Here is an 11,488-nt window from a genome sequence, read left to right as displayed (position 1 = left end):
AGAAGAGTAAGGCTACATCTAGAATGAAAACTGACTGCCCTCTTATATCAACCTACCAAACACATCCTGAATCTAAGGCTTTTACCTGCCCCGAGCTTACAAAGGTTGATCATTCTTTGCATGAAGCATCCCTCCCATATATCTGTCCTAAAGTGTCTGAACCTCTGTCTTGCCTTGTCATGAGGTTGAGCTACAAATTTATATCCATGCACCAACCACCGGACTTTTTCCAATAAGCCTTTCACACTTCCACATGGAGAATTTCTATGGAATTCACTTGATCTCTTGCCGTAACTTTGGTGGAAACCCTGGAGAAATGGCATAAACCATCATTTTTCCAGTGTTTACACTGAATTTAAAGCAGTTGAGGGAACCCTCCTCCATGGCTTTTCCACATGCCAATGTCAGCTTGCATGTGCCTGTTGATAAAAAGCTCTGTGCCAAAACTGCCTCATTGGTCACCACTGTTCAGTTCTTCTGAATGGCGGGTATTTCCCCGATCAGCCCTGTAACTTCAGCAGAGGATCAGCAGAAACCCTGTTTGCTTTCCAGCTTTCTTCCGCCACGTTATGGTGCGGACCAACGTGAACCCCCAACGTAATTCCCGAGGAAAAGAAATTCTGCACTCACCTCTGGGGTACATCATGTCCAGCTCTTGTCTAATCGAGTAACACACATTTACCCTGATGCTTTTCCTGTCCGTCAACCAACGTTCTATCCATTCTCCTACATTTCCTCTTTTAACAAGCCTCTTATGAAATACCTTATTGAATGCTTTCTTAAAGTTCACTAAGTACATCTAACACATTGCCATTATATATTCAAGTGACCACTTCCTCCAAAAAGTTTTATTAAATGTTGTCAAACACAGCTTGCTTGTAAGGGACCTGAACTGGCTGACTTTGAAATGGCTGCTTGTTAGTCCCTGATTGAGTCTTAAGTGAAAGCCAGAAGACAAAGTATAATCTACACCTTACTGAGCGAACATTAAGCCATCAAGCTTTCTGACACCAAGCTCCTCAATTGTCCCAGCCCAAAGATTTGAAAGGTCTATCCTCATAGCAGGTGGGGTTTACAGGCTGACTGCTCTGCTGCAGCTACTGGTTGTCTGTTGATGGTTATGTGCAGCCTTCTCTGCTGGAAAAAGAAGAAAGTGACCCTTTGGCAATAGATTGGGTCGCCCAATGATCAGCCAACATTGCAACGGTTATCGAATCTTATAATCATCGGATAGTATAGCAGAGAAGGAGGCCATTTGGTCCATCGAGTCTGTGTTTGCTCTTTCGAACAGCAATCTAGTTATCCTCACTCTCCACTCTTTCTCCATATCCCTGCAATTTTTTCTCTTTCAAGTATTTATCGAATTCCCTTTTAAAAGCTGTTACTGAATCTGCATCCATCTCCCTATCAGGCAGTGCATTCCAAGTCCTAACCACTTGTCGCATAAAACAGGTTTTCCTCATTTCGTCCCTGGTTCTTTTGCCAATCACCTTAAATTCGTGCCCTCAAGTTATCGACCTTCAGCCATTGAGAACAGTTTCTCTTAATTTACTCCACATAAACCCTTCATAATCTTAAATATATTTAAACACCTTAGCCTCCTCTGCTCTAAGGAGAACAAATCCAGTTTCTCCAGTCTATCCATGTAAAAACACAATTCCTCATTCCTGGAACCATTCTTTTAAGTCTCCTCTGTACCCCTCTAAAGCCTTCATGTCCTCCCTAAAGTGTGGTTCCTAGAATTGGACACAATTCTCCAGCTGAGGCCGAGGTAATGTTTTATTTACATTTGCTATAACCTCCTGGCTTTTGTATTGTTTGCCTCTATTTACGAAGCCCAGGATCCCATGTGCTTTGTGAACTGTTTTGTTAAACTGTCCTGCCATCTCCAAGATTTGTGCCCAAATACCCCAAGGTTTGTCTTCCTGCAGCCCCTACAATTGTACAATTTAGCATGGTTTGTGAAAGCAGCTTGCAAGGGATTAAAGGTGTTTACATATTCATTTTGATATCACGCATAACAGAAGTGCAATGATACAACAATCATGGACTAATTCTGAAGAATTATGAAAAACAGACTTTTTCTTGAAAAATTGAACCTTCATTTTAAAAAGTGAACGATGGTCCAAAATGCCCACAGAAGGAAAAAGGGATTGATCTTTTGTGTATTCAAACTGTCTGGCAAAGACAAAGGAGAAATCTTCAAAGCTAAGAAGTGTTAATTGAACCCATCTTGCACCTATTATGAAACATTCCAGAATTGAATGTCTTCTACTGAAACAAGTGAGGTGTGAAGTAGCCACATCTTAGGCCATTGTGTGATCACCATGGGAAAGAGACCAGAGCGTCTCCGAACAGGAAGTGAGAGATAACAGCTTTACCTTAAAAAAGACAGCCAGAGAGAGAGAGAGAAAGCAACATCCTAACAGCTTGTGTTCTAGCCAAGCCAGAAAGTACATGCCCTGCTGCAGAACCTGACATCTACATTATACAGCAGCTGGAGTAGAAGTAACCCACCGCCTTCAAATGAACCTTCAATCAAGAGAGAAATCTACAATCATCTCAGACCTGCATCCATTGAGAACCTAATTTCCGAGAGAATTGAACAGGTTTATCATAACCTTTCCAATAAGAGCCAGCTTCCTTTTTCCCTTCTCTATCTGTCTCTTGTGCGTGTGTGTGCATGCGAGTAAATTATGTCGTTGCGACAATTTCGGAATAAGGCGTATTGATTAATAAACAATTGATTTTCTGTGGGATAAAAACTACAAGAAAACCTGTTGCTGTCTGTTTATTTGAAAAATAAAACACCAAGGGGCTAAAGCCTAATACAAATACACAGTCAGGTGGGGAATTGTACAGTGGGAACCACCCATGTCACACCATGTGGTTGTAACAATGAAAACATACTGTAGATATGTGAGTGAAAGGAAGCCTATCCTTTGACAGCCATCAATTGGAGGTGAAGAATCAGAATCTTGAAATGTTTAAGACATTAGAGGTAGGCCAGTGGTTTGCGGGCTGCATTACAGATTTGGCAGCATATTGTAAGCAGAGTGCTTGGTCGATAAATGCTGCAGGTTTCCTGTTGCTTTGAATGGCTGCTTCCTCAGTTTGGTGAATTTCTTTCCCAATTGCTTCCATGAGTGAGGCATTGAGCAGATAGAATTCCCAGGATTGGCCACCTGCTGTCTGGTTTTCTGATCACTGACTTTAATTGGAGGATTTCACTTATAAAGGCTCCTTGCACCAGTGAAGTGGCAGATTTGAACAGGACAGAATTAACATACAGGCTGTACGTACCCACCAAAAATGCATCATGCAGATGGATGCCAGTTACCGCAGTGGCTGTCGCTATGCATTATTTGTGTGCCAGGCTACAGTAGGATAATTATTTCAAGACAGTTCTGTCCTAGATAGATGAATCTTGGCTGAACAGAGTTGACTTCTCAAGCAATGAATACACACGTGTGTAAGAACTTCAACAGAAATAAATATATAGGGGAAGACTTTCGGTTTGGGCGCTGAGTGGGCGTGATATTGCTGACACGCCCATAGTGCCCACCCAGCATGGCAGTCAGGAGTTCACAATCAGTTTCAGGGTTGGGCCTCATTGATCTGGTGTCAACGAGCTGTGAGTGCCAGATATGCGTCCTTCAGAATCTCACTGGTTTCCTTCAATGTGGCTGGATTTTCTGCACCCTAGCCCTCGTTAATGCCCAGTCCTCAGATGGTTAAGTTCAGGAAAAAGTGCAGAGATTGAGATTACTGGGACTCTTTCACTTTAATGTTGTCCTGGGATTATGAGGAGGTTGATTGGAGGCACTAAGTGCAGGCCAGACAGAACAATGTCGATAAGATGGGAGCAGAGATTCATGACCCCTGCCTTATTTCCCAGTTGCTTGCTGGCTGGACATTCCAAGCCTGGTACTGTGGCCTGTGCCCAAACCCCTAGCAACTGGACGATCTTGGGGCAGGCCGAAGACTTAAGGTTGGGTCGTTTAAAAAAAATTCAGAACACAGCCTCCCCCTAGGGTGTAGAATATTGAATCGGGTTCCATTGGCTGCTTCTCTCCTTCGACAGACAGAATGTCCTAAAGTCTGAAAGCCTGCAGTTGTGTCTTGTCTTCCCACAATGGTCATCAGTGACAGACCTTGCTGAGGTGGGAACCTGCACCAGAGTGCTTTCAGGGAATTAGCCAGACACAGAAAATCCTGGCAATCTTGGGGTCAGATAGGATTACCGCTGCTGCTGCACAGGGCAAGATTTTAACCCATTCAAAACTCATCCACCTACATAGAGTTAAAATCGGGCACATAGCACCTAGGAAGTGGGAAAGAAGACAGGAAAATCCACCCTATCCCATAGGAACATAGGAATTGCGAGACAAAAAAAGACCAAGGTGCACCCAGCTTACCTTTTACCATCCTCGTAGTCACATGATACAATAATGATGGAGTTGTTGACTAAACCTGGCGATGAATCTCCATCAATCTCCATCTCCATGGGCGGCACAGTGGCGCAGTGGTTAGCACCGCAGCCTCACAGCTCCAGCGACCCGGGTTCAATTCAGGGTACTGCCTGTGTGGAGTTTGCAAGTTCTCCCTGTGTCTGCGTGGGTTTTCGCCGGGTACTCCGGTTTCCTCCTACCACCAAAAGACTTGCAGGTTGAGAGGTAAATTGGCCATTATAAATTGCCCCTAGTATAGGTAGGTGGTAGGAGAATATAGGGAAGGTGAGGATGTGGTAGGAATATGGGATTAGTGTAGGATTAGTATAAATGGGTGGTTGATGGTCGGCACAGACTCGGTGGGCCGAAGGGTCTGTTTCAGTGCTGTATCTCTAAATAAATAAATAAAATAAAAATAAATAAAATTAGTCTACAGCAGACCCAGACACGATGTGGGAAAACCCCCAGTGGTGGAGAGCCTTAATTGGAAACCATAGGTCTAAGGTTGCCCGTTCTTCCAAGCATGCTACACTCATATATCATGTCCCAAATTAATCATATTCCGTATCCCAAAATGTTATTTCCTGAAAAAAATCTATCTTATTTGCATTTGAGTGACTTCCTTTCAAGTGCAGAATGTGTCCTTTAGTTTTACAGTGCTGGACAAGGCATAAAACATCTCATTGTCTTCATTATGTAATCCCTTTAGAAACCTAAAAACAGCAATCATATCACCTCTCAACCTTTTCTTTTCCAGTAAACGTGCACCCAATTTGCATTATTGCTTCTTATAATCTATCATCTCCATCATTCTGGTTGTTCTTTTCTAAATCCTTTCAAAAGCTGCAATATCCTTTATGTACTGTGGTAGGCAGAACTGTATACAATATTCTAAGTGCGGTCGCACAAATGCTTTATAAAGTGGCAGGATTACCTCACTATTTCAGTGCAACATTGTCCTTTTAATGCATCTGGTTTCCTTTACTCACTGCCATTTAGCATTCTTCTTTGAATGAATTCTGGGGAAATGGGAGTCACTGGGAAGGCTGACATTTATAGCCCATCCCTTGTTGCACATGAGAAGGTGGTGGAGAGTCAACTTCTTGAACTGCTGCAGTCTGTCTGGTGTAGGTACACCCACAGTGCTGAAAGGGTTGGAGTTCCAGGATTTTGACCCAGTGACGATAAAGGACCGAAGATACATTTACAAGTCGGGATGGTAAGTGACTTGGAGGTGGTGGTGTTCTCATGCACCTGCTGCCCTTGTCCTTCTAGGTGGTGCAGTTTGCAAATTTGGGAGGTGCTGATAAAGTAATCTTGGCAAGATGCTGTGGGGCATCACGTGGTTGTTACACACTGAAACCAAAGTGCGCTCGGGGGTGGAGGGAGCGAATATCTAAGGTGGTCAAATGGGGTGCCAATCAAATGGGCTGCTTTGTCCTGGATACTGTTGAGCTTCTTGAGTGCTGTTGGAGCTGTACTCATCCAGGCAACTGGAGAGTATTTGATCAAACTCCTGACTTGTGCCCTGTAGATCGTGGACAGGCTTTGGAGTCAGGAGGTGAGTCACTAGCTACAGAATTCCCAGCCTCTGACCTACTTTTGTAGTCGCAACATTTATGTAGCTAGTCCAACTGAATTTCTGATCAATGACGACTCCTGCATGATGATGATGGGGGATTCAGTGATGGTAATGCCATTGCATGCCAAGAGAAGTTGGTTAGGGTCTCTCTTGTTAGATAGATAGGGACATACAGCTGGGACATGAAACAGGCCCACCGAGTCTGTGCCAACCATCAACCACCCATTTATACTAATCCTACATTAATCCCATATTCCCTACCACATCCCCACAATTCTCCTACCACCTACCTACACTAGGGGCAATTTACAATGGCCAATTTACCTATCAACCTGCAAGTCTTTGGCTGTGGGAGGAAACCAGAGCACCCAGAGGAAACCCACGCGGTCACAGGGAGAACGTGCAAACTCCGCACAGGCAGTACGCAGAACTGAACCCAGGTCGCTGGAGCTGTGAGGCTGCGGTGCTAACCACTGTGCCACCCCAATTGTTGAAGATGGTCATTGTTTGGTACTTGCATAGCATGAATGTGACTTCTCACTTATCAGCCCAAGCCTATAATTTGTCTAGTTCTTGCTGCATGTGGGCATGGACTTCTTCAGTACCTGAAGAGTTGCGAATGGAACGGAACAGTGTATAATCATTAATGCACAGCTCCACGTCTGACCTTATGATGGCAGGAAGGTGATTGATGAAGATGCTTGGGATAAGGACACTGCCCTGAGAAGCTTCTGCAGCAATGTCTTGGGACTGAGATGATTGACCTTCAACAACCATAACCACCTTCCTTTGTGCTAGGTACGACTTCAGCCAGTGCAGCGTTTCCCCATTGATCCTCATTTACTTCAATTCTAATAGGGCTCTTTGGTGCCACACTCAGGCAAGTGCTGCCTTGGTGACAAGGGCAGTCACTCTCAACTCACTTCTGGAATTCAACTATTTTGCCCATGTTTGCACAAAGGCTGGAATAAGGTCTGGGGCCTCGCGTCCCGGCAGAATCCAAACCAAGCATCCGTGAGCAGGTTATTGGTGATTGGTGTGTACATGTAGTTTGAAAGCACTGTTGACCACTCCTTCTATCCCTTTGCTAGATGTTGCAATAACTCAAGTCATGGGATTTTTCTATGGTTCTATGATGCAGTTATAAGGTTGTTTCATAAGAAGGTACACTGATGTATAAAAAGTTAAATATAAAAAATGTGAATGCATTTGGTGTTAAATTTACTGACCATGTCCAGCTTTAAGCAGGCAACCTGATCAACCTATCCGGCCCCTTTCAAAGATTTTAGTATGTCTGGTCTCTCTGTTCCTGCACCCTCTTTAAAATTCTACCATTTAGTTTATATTGCCTCTCCTCACTTTTCTTCCCGATCTGTCATGTCTGCCCATGTTACTAGTCTGTCTATGTCCTCCTGAGGTCTGTTACTGTCTCTATCACGGTTTACGACATTCCCATTTATTGTAGCATCTGCAAACTTTGAAATTATGCCCTTTATATTGAAGTCCAGGTCATGAATATATAGCAAATACGGCAATAGCCTAATATCAACCTCTGGAGGGCAACACTATATACTACCCTCCAGTCTGAAAAATACCTGTTCAACTCGACACTCTGCTTTCTGTCCATTAGCCAATTTTACTAACAAGTTTATTATGCAGTACTTTATGAAATTCGTTTTGAAAGTCTATATACACATTAACGCATGACCCTCAGCAACTTTCTCCAATTCACTCTTTTTTTGTCTCTCAACATAAATTATTTCCTGGCATGGTAAATGTATGTCTAATTCTGCTGACTGATATTAGTCTTGTCTTTGAACACAAGGTGAGAAATCAGATTAAAATTACTGAAGTAGAAAATTCCCCCTCCTCCAAATGTGTGACCTAAATGAAGTGATTGAAAGCTTCTCGTCCTCAGCTTGCTTTTGTGGTGTGTTACCATCTATTTCTCCTTTCACACATCCACAACCAGTATATTAATGTGCAATGTAATTGCTCCTGGGTGATGACACCTTCCCCCTTAAGGAGGCTTGACTATAAACTTCCACAACTTGCCCCACTCGCACAATAGCAGTGCCAATGTGTTTTCTATCACTAAATCTCACATTGATCTGTCCCCCTACTCCTCCGGCACCTTATCCTCCTTTGACTACCCCACCTTGTTCCACCCCTTTCATTGCTTCTTTCAAATCCTCATTCTCTACCACCCAAACAAGCTCCATACCAAGCTTCGAACCAAGGTATCATCACTGCATTCCTCCCTCCACCAAGTGACTTTGCATCCTCACTAATTTCAACCTCCGTCTCAACACACCTTGCCCTCTCTTCTCTGAGTCCGCTGCCCTCCTGATGTCTGTTAACCTCTCCCACCATATAAACTTCCCGACCCATATTCACAGCCAGCCTCATGTCTTTGCCATCTCACGTGGCCCCTCTATTCTCATCATCGCAATCACAGACAAGGCCAACTCTAACCACTTCCTTGTATCCCTCACATCTTAACCGACTTCCAATCTTCCAATCCCATTCCTTCTGCATCCACCTTTGGAAAAAACTGCCCCAAGTTACTTACAATACCCCTCTCAAACTCTCAACTGTCTAGCTTTTAGCCCTCCATTCGCTGTGACACCTTGCAGCTACTGATTTTCTTAATCACATGTTTTTGATGCCCTTGTCCCCAATAAACTCCTTATTCTCTCCCACCCTGACTGTTTCCCTTGGTACAGAAACCCCCCCAACTTTCCTTAAGTTCAAGGGATACAGATTTGAATGTTTATAATGCACAACTGGTATTAGTCATTCATCGGTGAGATATGACAAGACCATACTACTGGGCTATGCTGTTCTTGCCAAAACTGATATCTGCTTCATAAACATCCTGGAGTGCAAAGATAAACCCAGCTTTGTTTCTCCACTGCCAACCATTTCCTTAAACCACTCCCCCTGGCTCTCCATCGTCATCGGGGAGATTGGGCAGTTAGCACTCAGGCTTTGCAGGGTATTGTTACCCTGCTGGCATCACAGGGGCACAAGGAGGGGGCAAGGCTGGCAACCGCAATTGGGGAGCCATCTGAGCACCCGGAAGACAGCAGCTGGCAATGGGGGAATGACTCTCAGATTCTGGGTCTAGTGCCAATGAGGAGTAAAAAGGGCAGAGCCCCAGGCATCAGGAGGCCAGAGGAGGGGGACAAGGGACAGGAAAGACACAGACGCCATGTCATCAGCAGAGGCTGGACTGCCGAAGATGGAGCTACTTTGAAATGACCGAGAACCAGTGCAGGAGGAAATTACAACTCTCCAGGTAGTTGTTCACGGAGATCTGAGCCCTCGTCACTGAAGACCTCAGACCTCGCAGATACACGTCCGACCAATAGCTGTCAAAGTTACTGTAGCCTTGAACATCTTTGCTTCTGGCTCCTTCCAAGAATCAGCTGCAGACCTTGGTGGCATCTCAAAAACAGATGCACACCTCGACATCTCTCAGGTTTCTGCAAGGTGGACAGTACATTCAATTCTAGACAGATGTGGCCTCGCAGGCATGGGGGCAGTGGGATTCACCTCCATCGCTGGATTCCCCCAGATGCAGGGCATCTTTGATTGCACCCATGTGGACATCAAAGCACCCAGTGACTGACCAGTCAGATTCATTTGAAGAGATGGCTGTTCAGCCTTTTATCAGAGCCAGAGACAGAGTCACAGAGGTGATACAACCAACAAAGTGATTCCTGACAACGCTGCCTGCCACTGACGTCATCAGGCTGCGCCGCGGTGCACACATGCGCAGACGGTCTCCTGCTCTCTGCACATGCGCTGCGTTCTGACTTGCCAGGAATGGTTAGCGCATGCGCCGGTGACGTCATCACGTGACGTGTGCTTCTTCGGGCAACGCGCCTGGTCGGCCTCTGTGCATGCGCTTTACGCAACGCCAACGGGTATTCACGCATGCTTCAACCTTCGGATATTCACGCATGCGTCAAGCTTCGGCGCGAGTTTCTGAAAGTGGAAGGAGGAGAGGTTTCGTCGGGCATTTTCTCGCAATTATTTCGTCATTTTGGAGATTTCAGTCTGCTTCATTTTTATTAGAAAGAGGAGATTGCTCCAAGGTAAGTTGCTCTGAAAACATTTCCATTGTCTGGGGCACTGCATGTGCTCCAGTCCACTGCACTGCACTAAAATTCTTTCCATTGTCTGTGTGCAGGCAGTACATGCGCTCCAGTCCAGCGAACAGCTTTCCATCTAAACAGTCACTTTCATTTCTGTAAAGTTTATATGGAGTGCCTTCTGTATTTCTTATCTCATCTCATGTTTCCTGTGTGGTCCCTTAATAGCCTTCCTGAACTGCAAAAGTCGATGATGGCAACTTCAGTAGATTCCACAGAGCAGTTCCTTGTCACCTTCACAACCCCGGAGTTCGAGAGTTATGACGACTTCAGCAGTAAACTGGAGATGTTTCAACAGGTAGCATGGTCTGCAGGCACATCCTGTGATGTGCCTTGTTATGTTTTACTGTGTTAACAATGCTGTTTAAATGCGATTTGCTGCTGTGCTTACAGGCAACGGGGAGTCTATTTAAAAAAAGTGAGCACCCGTATGCTTGAGAGGGAGAACAAGAGATGGCGAATCGAAATTCCCATCTGCTTTAAGTATGCCTCGGTGAGGCTGTGCTGTGTACACTATGGGCAGCCACGCATCTGTTCTACTGGGGGTGAGACCGAATCAGAGGTAGGTGCTGCGGTCACTACGTTTCCACTTGTGTAGCTTGTCAGTCCTGTAAAGCTGTTCCTTGATGCGCATTGAATCAAGATTAGATTTGCAGTATCAATACATCTCGTCTGTGAGATCCTGTGCCCACAAAGCCACACGTGTGCACCCCCACCCCCCACACTCTCCTAGGGTCAGTTTAAGTGTCTACGGACTGCCTTCGTTGTGATTTCCTGGATGGAGCAATGGCTGGTCGACCGCCTCTGTGCAACCTCCTCTGGACTGCAAAACAGGTGCGCACCAGCTTTTGGGACCTTGTCATGGTGCACATGTAAACTGCTGCCAACAACACACCTGGGGATGGCTGATGTTTTGGTCAGGGCACAAGGAACTTGGGCTTGCTCATTGAATGTCTGTGTAACTTTTCAGGTATTTCGCCCTGGGCTGTGAGGTCTTCATCTGGGTGAAATTCAATACGAGCAAGAACAAACTGTGTGTCAGCTCCTACCATCTTGCACATACCTGAATGTTTACGCTTCTATGTAAGGAGACGACAACTGAACCACGATGAAAGGCAGAAGGTAGAAGAGTTGGTCAAGCTGCAGGCTGGGAACAAACAGCTGAAGGATTATATCGAGCGTTCATTCAACAAGACCGTAACCCTTAGTGACATTAGAAATGTAAAGTCCCGGCTCAAAACAGGGGATGACAACATGGATGCTCTGTGTGATACGCTGGAGAGGATTCAGCAGGA

This window comes from Heterodontus francisci, chromosome 2 (assembly GCF_036365525.1).
Source record: "Heterodontus francisci isolate sHetFra1 chromosome 2, sHetFra1.hap1, whole genome shotgun sequence".
Classification (NCBI taxonomy): Eukaryota; Metazoa; Chordata; class Chondrichthyes; order Heterodontiformes; family Heterodontidae; genus Heterodontus; species Heterodontus francisci.
This window is presented reverse-complemented; position numbering follows the sequence as displayed.